This window comes from Eleginops maclovinus, chromosome 4, assembly GCF_036324505.1.
Source record: "Eleginops maclovinus isolate JMC-PN-2008 ecotype Puerto Natales chromosome 4, JC_Emac_rtc_rv5, whole genome shotgun sequence".
Lineage (NCBI taxonomy): Eukaryota > Metazoa > Chordata > Actinopteri > Perciformes > Eleginopidae > Eleginops > Eleginops maclovinus.
Genome location: NC_086352.1, coordinates 32,461,746 through 32,468,781, shown reverse-complemented (window position 1 = coordinate 32,468,781; position 7,036 = coordinate 32,461,746).

Below are 7,036 nucleotides of genomic sequence, written 5' to 3'. Positions count from 1 at the left end.
AAACCCTAATGTTCAATCAAACACAGATGCTTAACAAGGCAGTCAGGTTTGTGCTATTATATTCTGGCATTCTTAACTACATGTTTCACCAATTCAACATTTCTATATTGTCAATGGCTCAAATAACAATTTCAAAGTTGTTGGTCGTTGTAACTTCAGACGTTCGCCAAGGCCAATTGGGATTGTCCAATCAGAAGTTCTATCATAACATTGACGATCAAAAGAAGATGTGTTGGCCCATTTTACGGACAAAAAAGTAGAGCATTTAAGAGATTTTAAATCTTCAGGAGTAGGTTAAGACCAAAATAGAGCTAAAAGCGTGCTTAGTAGACTTCAGTTTGTCAGGTGAACAAAAACTTTAAAATTATAATGGTGATAAAGTTCAGTTTCTTCTTGATGTAACTTAAGGTGTTGAAAAGTCAATGTTTTATTTGGCTTCTTCAAATGCCTATTGATGGTAAAATTGATTAAAATACATAAATGTAATACTGTGACGACCCTAGAGCTTGTTGCCTGTGAGGATGTCTATGTGTATGGGTCTGTTGCAGGTCCGTGGATGGGGGTGGAGCTGAGGAGGCCAATCAATTGAATTGGGGACACCTGGCCAGTGCCCCAGGAGCTACTTAAGACCAGCTGCCAGTAGTCACGGCTGCTCTATGAGTCTCTCCATGAAATGCTACGGACGCTCTCCCCAGGATCCCCGTCCCTTCGCCAAGCCTGGGTTGTTTTAGTTTGAGTATTGATGGACACAACAGACACTTTGATTTGTATTAATAAAAGTGAAGCTGTTTTCGCCAAGACCATTGTGCTTCTCCCTCTTCTTTGTTGTGGATGTGAGCCGGTCATAACAATACCAACAATAAATGTATGTTTCATATTGGGATCTGGAGGTGTGTAATTGATATATTAAAAGATCAGATCTAAATGTTTTTGATTTAAAATAGAGTAAATCATTACTTATTTGGAAAAAAGAACAAAAATGATAAAGAAAAGGTGTAAATTGCAGCGATAAATCACAAGCATGTCCAGCATATCCATCGGTATTTCTGGAAAAACTACCATAAATTAATCCCACCATGTGTGCTTGACACCTGACACCAGTTCTTGTCTTTACAAAACAAGAAAAACAAATATTCTGAAAAACAGCATCATCCGCATAGAGCTCATTTCCCAGCGCAGGTGCCGGGCTCAGCTCATTGTGTTCGGAATCAGAGGGAGCATAAAACACTCCTGCTGCTCATCTTCTCCTCTCTGCCAGGAGGAAAGGGGATAAAGGAAAGGTGAGAGATGCTGAGGGAGGGAGGGAAGCTATCATCCGGGCTCAATTGGACAACTCCACTCTGCCTTCCCTCACTGCTACCTATTTTCTTCCACCTCTTTGGCTGCTGACACCCAGATTATCATATAAGAAGACGAGTGCCATGCAGCCACTGATTTACAGGGGGCTTGAACCAATCAATCTGAAAAGTTAAGATTAACCGTAAAGGCTTCGCCACCCCGTTCCCGCCTCTTCTGAGTCCTACTTGCGTTCTGTTGTCTCAATTCCCCCCCCCCACCTTATATTTTAATCTAAGCGAGAAATGAAAGGGGAGGCCTTTACATTTCATAGCCTCCAGAAAACTCCGGCAAGTACTCATTGTCGTTCCACTCTTCCCTTTCAACCTCTCGGCTGGGGGCCTCGGCTCGTGACATTTTTTATATACGATGCCCCGCTCTCAAATTGCCACTGACGCCTTTAGATGAGCTGCACTGTGATCTTGGAATATGAAAATACCCCTGACAGATTTTTCTTATTGACACGCGCTGCAACAGAGATCAACCCGAGGCCTCTCACTCATCCTGCCACATTAAAAGCACCTACACCGAATTGCACCCACTGACTAAAACAGACATAATTAACTCCCTGGGTATTTTAAGTTAATCGCTATAACTTATGATAAATACTTTTTTCTCCCCCCCCCCCCCCCTCGACACAACCTGCTTTATGGCGGGGATCAGCAATGTCATAAAGAACGAGGCACAGCTCTTAATCACGCGGGACAAATACACCATTAACTTTTAAATTCATTCTCCCTGAATCTGCATGGGCTATGGTAAACTCTTCCTCATTACGGAAGCAGATGCTTAAAAGCCAGACTGGATGGGATCAAAGGCCGGCGAGTGAGAGAGTGACTGGCTCCCTCGCGCACCGCTTTAGCTCGTTTTCATTACCATACAACGACTAAAACATCCATCGCATTATGCATTATCTGTTTAAAAGCTCCTCTTTCCTACGGCCTCTCAAACATCTTTTTCTGTGTGAGAGGATGGCAAAACCCTCACGTCAAGTCCATCAAACCACTGGCTAATTATGACAACTCTCACAAGAGGAGCTACACACACACAGTTAAGAGAATTACTCAGATTTTGTAATTAAGTAAAAGTAGAAGTACCTGAGTGTAGGAAAAGCTTAGAAGTAGAAGTCTTGCATTCAACATGTTAAACAAAAGTATAAGCCTCAAAATATACTTAAAGTACCAAATATAAGTATTATGCAAATTAGCATTTCAGAATACTAAGTGAAAATACTGTATTAGGTTAGCTGCAAGCAATAATATTAAGTTGCCCCTAATTAAACTTAATGGTATTGCTTTCAACTAACCTGATACAAGTTTTTGAAATTTGTTCACCTTATAAATTCAATTAAATTTAACTTTACACTTTTAAGTGTAGTTTAAATACTTTGTACACTGCAGGATAGGTTGTGCATTTACTCCAAGTGTAACTAAAGTCATCTTAACTGTTGTTTATATTTCACATCATTAATCCAAATATGCAAAGTAACTAAAGATATGAACTAATGTAGTGGAGTAAAACGATTTACCTCTGAATTGTCAGGTAGATGCTCAAAGTATCAGTAATTTGAAATAGTACTCATGTCCAAGTATCTCAAAGTAGCACTTAATACTTGAAAACATTTTTTCTAGGTTGATCATTTTTAATTTAAATGTGCTATAATTGCTTTCAATTAACCTAATACAGTTATGTGAAATCTGTTGACATAATACATTTAATTAAAGGAAATGTTTCAGTTTTTTCAGTCAAGTACGCAGGTGTGTGTGCCGGGCAAAGGCCGTAGAGTAGAGGAAGCTGATGGTAATGCATTTTTCTCCAAACAAGAAGGATTGCTAAATCCCAGCCTCCTGGAGCAGGGGGGGCCTGAGGGAAGGGGAAGAAAGGGGGGGGGGGGGGGGCGTAGCGATGGCGGGGATGCAGGTATATGGATGGCCTTAGGAGGTTTCCATCATTCATAAAGCGCGGCGGCCGTACGCGCACTGACGCCGAATTGATCTTGCAAAAGAAGCAGGGTGGCAGAGCGACCACTTCATTAGTCTCCCCGAGCAACAAATCACCTGCTAGTGCCGCGGCACTCAGAGGGACCGCCGTTACCTGACGCCACATTACTACAGCCTCAACAGTCTAAAGTGACCGGCCCGTTCACGCGGCCATTATGAGTGAGTTATGAAGCAATGCAAAAATATTCTCTATACATCCACTATTACTGCGGGTCACAGTCAACACCGCCACGATAAATGTGCAAGCTTTAAGTACGCCATAATCCACAAAGAAAAAAGCCTTGCAGCCCGAGGCTCATTTTGTTTTTCTGCTATCAGTTCGTTGCAACTGCCACCCCCCCAGTGAATTCATTTCTTTTTAAAGTATAAAAGGAATGTTCAAGCTGGAAGCGAGGTCTTTGAAACAAAGTAGTTAAGTGCAGGATTTCCTTTGATTGTAGTTTTATTGTATCCTGCAGTGCATGTCTATCACAAAGGGAAGAAAGTGATGAGAACAAAACATGTATTTAAACTACAGACGTCCCTGTGGAATAGATCTGATTAGGTTTTGGAGTGCATTCGTTTGCATATTAAGGGAGAACAGTGAGGCATTAGGCAGCTCAAATGTTGTTGTTTTTTTGTTGCTGTTTTAATCAGCTGTTTCATCAAAATGTGGCACCATTGGCCTGATTTCTACAAACTAATGTGTAGCAAGAGCAAACTAGTCATCAGATTTTAACTCATATTCCTAAACTCTATGTATTTCAGCTCCTTAAACATTTCCCTAATTTATTAAATAACCATTGTTAAAGTCCTCTATTACTCTCTGCCTCTCTCTCCCTCTCTTTAAGGCACTTTATTGGCATTGGATACATATGTTTACGTTGCTAATGCATGTGTGTGATAAAGACAGCATATAAATATAAATATATAGATATATATATACAAAAAAAAATCTAATTACTTCTGATTTTGTTCAAATAATAAACAGTATATACACATTAACAACAAGACAACAAGATTGCTGGTAAAAATAGAAATACTAAAGAGAGAACTTTCTCACACACACACAATACTTTTATGTCGAATTTCTTGCACGTTATTGTCTGAAGAACAACGTTTTTTGTAACTAAAATGTACTAAATTCAACATTTAAAAAAAAAAACTTCTAGCGTTAATTCAGCTGTCACAAGCAAAATAGCTGTGTTTGAATATAAAATATGTCCTGCATCTTCCACACAACAAATGAAAGCAGAGAAATATGTATCTTTCATTAATGGGCTTGGAATAGAGCAGTATTAAAGTAGTATATGCTTTGAACTCATAACAAAGTATCCTGAAGGCTGGTGCTGATCATGACCCATGACAACATTCTCCAGAAGTTTGAGAGCTGGTAGGACGGGATGACCGAGTAAACACTCGCATTCCATCAAGAAACAAATGGCATCACGGTTCAGCAACATCACCCAGGTCACCCTTAAACGCAGTAAACAGCTGCACATTATTCTGTTAGAACAACAGAGGACTCGTGCATTTGGATATTTTATTTCAAGCTGACTGGAATGAAGCACTTAAGCCTTCACGGGTGAACATCATCATGTTGATTAGCTAATGCAGGTCAGAGGTGCTGCATTAGTATACATGATGGAGGAAACTTATCAGACACTCTCTGAACTGTTCTGACAGAAGTCTTATTCATGCATGATTTCAAGGAAAACCAATGCCAAAGTATTACTGTACTACCTAGAGGTTTATAACAATGGAATTGTTAAAAGTAATAGGTGACTAGAAAACCATTACCAGCAACTGATTTAGGTATTGTTATTCCACTACCAGGTGACATAAAATGAGCGTTCCAACAGTGTTCACATTAACTATTGTATCTATAAACCAGACCGTATTAAGTGCTACTAAATTAGTTTCAATGAAGCCAAACCGTTCATACGTTTATTAGTTATTTTTATGATTTATTTTTGTGTGACGTCGATGTTTCAGTATTCACTGTGAAAGTGTTCATCAACAACCTCAACAACCACACTGTTGCTCTTTATACACCCAACACAAATCCAGACATGGCACATACTTTATTACTAAGGCAGGAAGGCATCAACCAACCCTCCAATATTACGTTCTTAAACAATTGAACTCTCAATTATGACTTAGCAAATTTAATTTAAAGTGGCAGATATACACTTGTGGTTAATGTTGTCAGTCAAAAAAAAAAAAATCCAGTAAAATATCTTATGTCAAAGGTCTCCTATGATGCTATATTTGACCAATATATTGTAGGGCCATATCTATACAAAACATGTCTGTGAAGTGTTTTGCTCGAAATACCAAACAAATCACCCATTGTAGCATGCCTCATACCCCTCTATTTCAGCCCGATACCAAAAGTAGTCTGAGTCTGTTGCTTCAAATGGAAATTAGCTGTGATTTTCGAGCATCCACATGCAAGCGGTGAGCTCTGCGAAAAGAGAAGTGTCTACCGGCAGATACTCAGCTAAACGCTGCCGTGATTAAACGCCATATTATGTTCCAAACCATATCCAGCATTATTTCTGAAACAGAGGTCACACGTTTCTCTCTCACGGGTTTACCACAAGGACAGGACCTTTTTATATTACACATATTCTCTCCACTACAGCGTTAGCTCTGAGTGTTAGCGATGCTTGCTAATGTAAACACAGACCATATTACCTCCAAAACAAGTAGCGCATTGTTTCTGATACAGCACATAGCTTGACATGTTCTTACTTCAGTGTTTACCACTCAAACAGTGACATTATGTATTATATATACAACAACTCTAAGTCCCTCCTGCAGACATCCTGCTGAACACACAAACACACAGAGGTGCTGCGGAGGGGATTCAGCTCGCCGACTGTATATGGGGGACGATAGGTTGGGATGTGGGCGGGACGTTGCCAGGAGTTCAAAGTAAAGCCAGCCCACATTTCCAATAACACGTCAAGTCCACAGCAAATCTGGATCAGCTCGTTTGTACCCACGTTTTTAGAGATGTGGGTATGGAGGAAAAGAGAGAGGGTTGTATTTTCTGACACTTTGTGAGTCTCCTTACAACCGGGGACACATATTTATGTATAAAAGACAGCAAGAAGTGCATTTTGCATAATAGGTGACCTTTAAGGCAACAAAAGCACTTGGTTAGGTTCATAACAAAGATTATGGTTTGGTTTTGGGTAAGGGTTAGGTTTAGTACGACTACTCAAAATAGTACAACAAAGGCTATTTGTTTCATTTCCATGGATTAAAATAGATGTGTTTGACCATATCCTTCTCCTTCATCTTTTGTGCGAAAAAATCTGGGACATAATTTATTTCTGTCTGAACGTAACTGACGATGCATTTTATGTGTATTGGAACTTCATTTTTTATTGGTTATTTAGAAATTAAATGTGTCTACCAATCCCCCTTTTTTTTGTCTTATTTGCCATCTTCATTTGACCAGTCATGTAGATGGACACTCAAATTTCATATCAACTTTGGTGACATTAAAATAAATTGCCAGCCACAATCCATATTTTGTTGGAGCAGACATCTTTCCAGCAAAACACATGACTTTGAACAGGTGCCCTTCTTTAAATGAAGCCATCAGTTCTATCTGCACGTCCCTGAACACAAGTGCCTTTCTGCAAATCTACTCGTGAAATTCATACAGAGCTGCAACTTGAAACATCACACACAATTGTAAATAACTT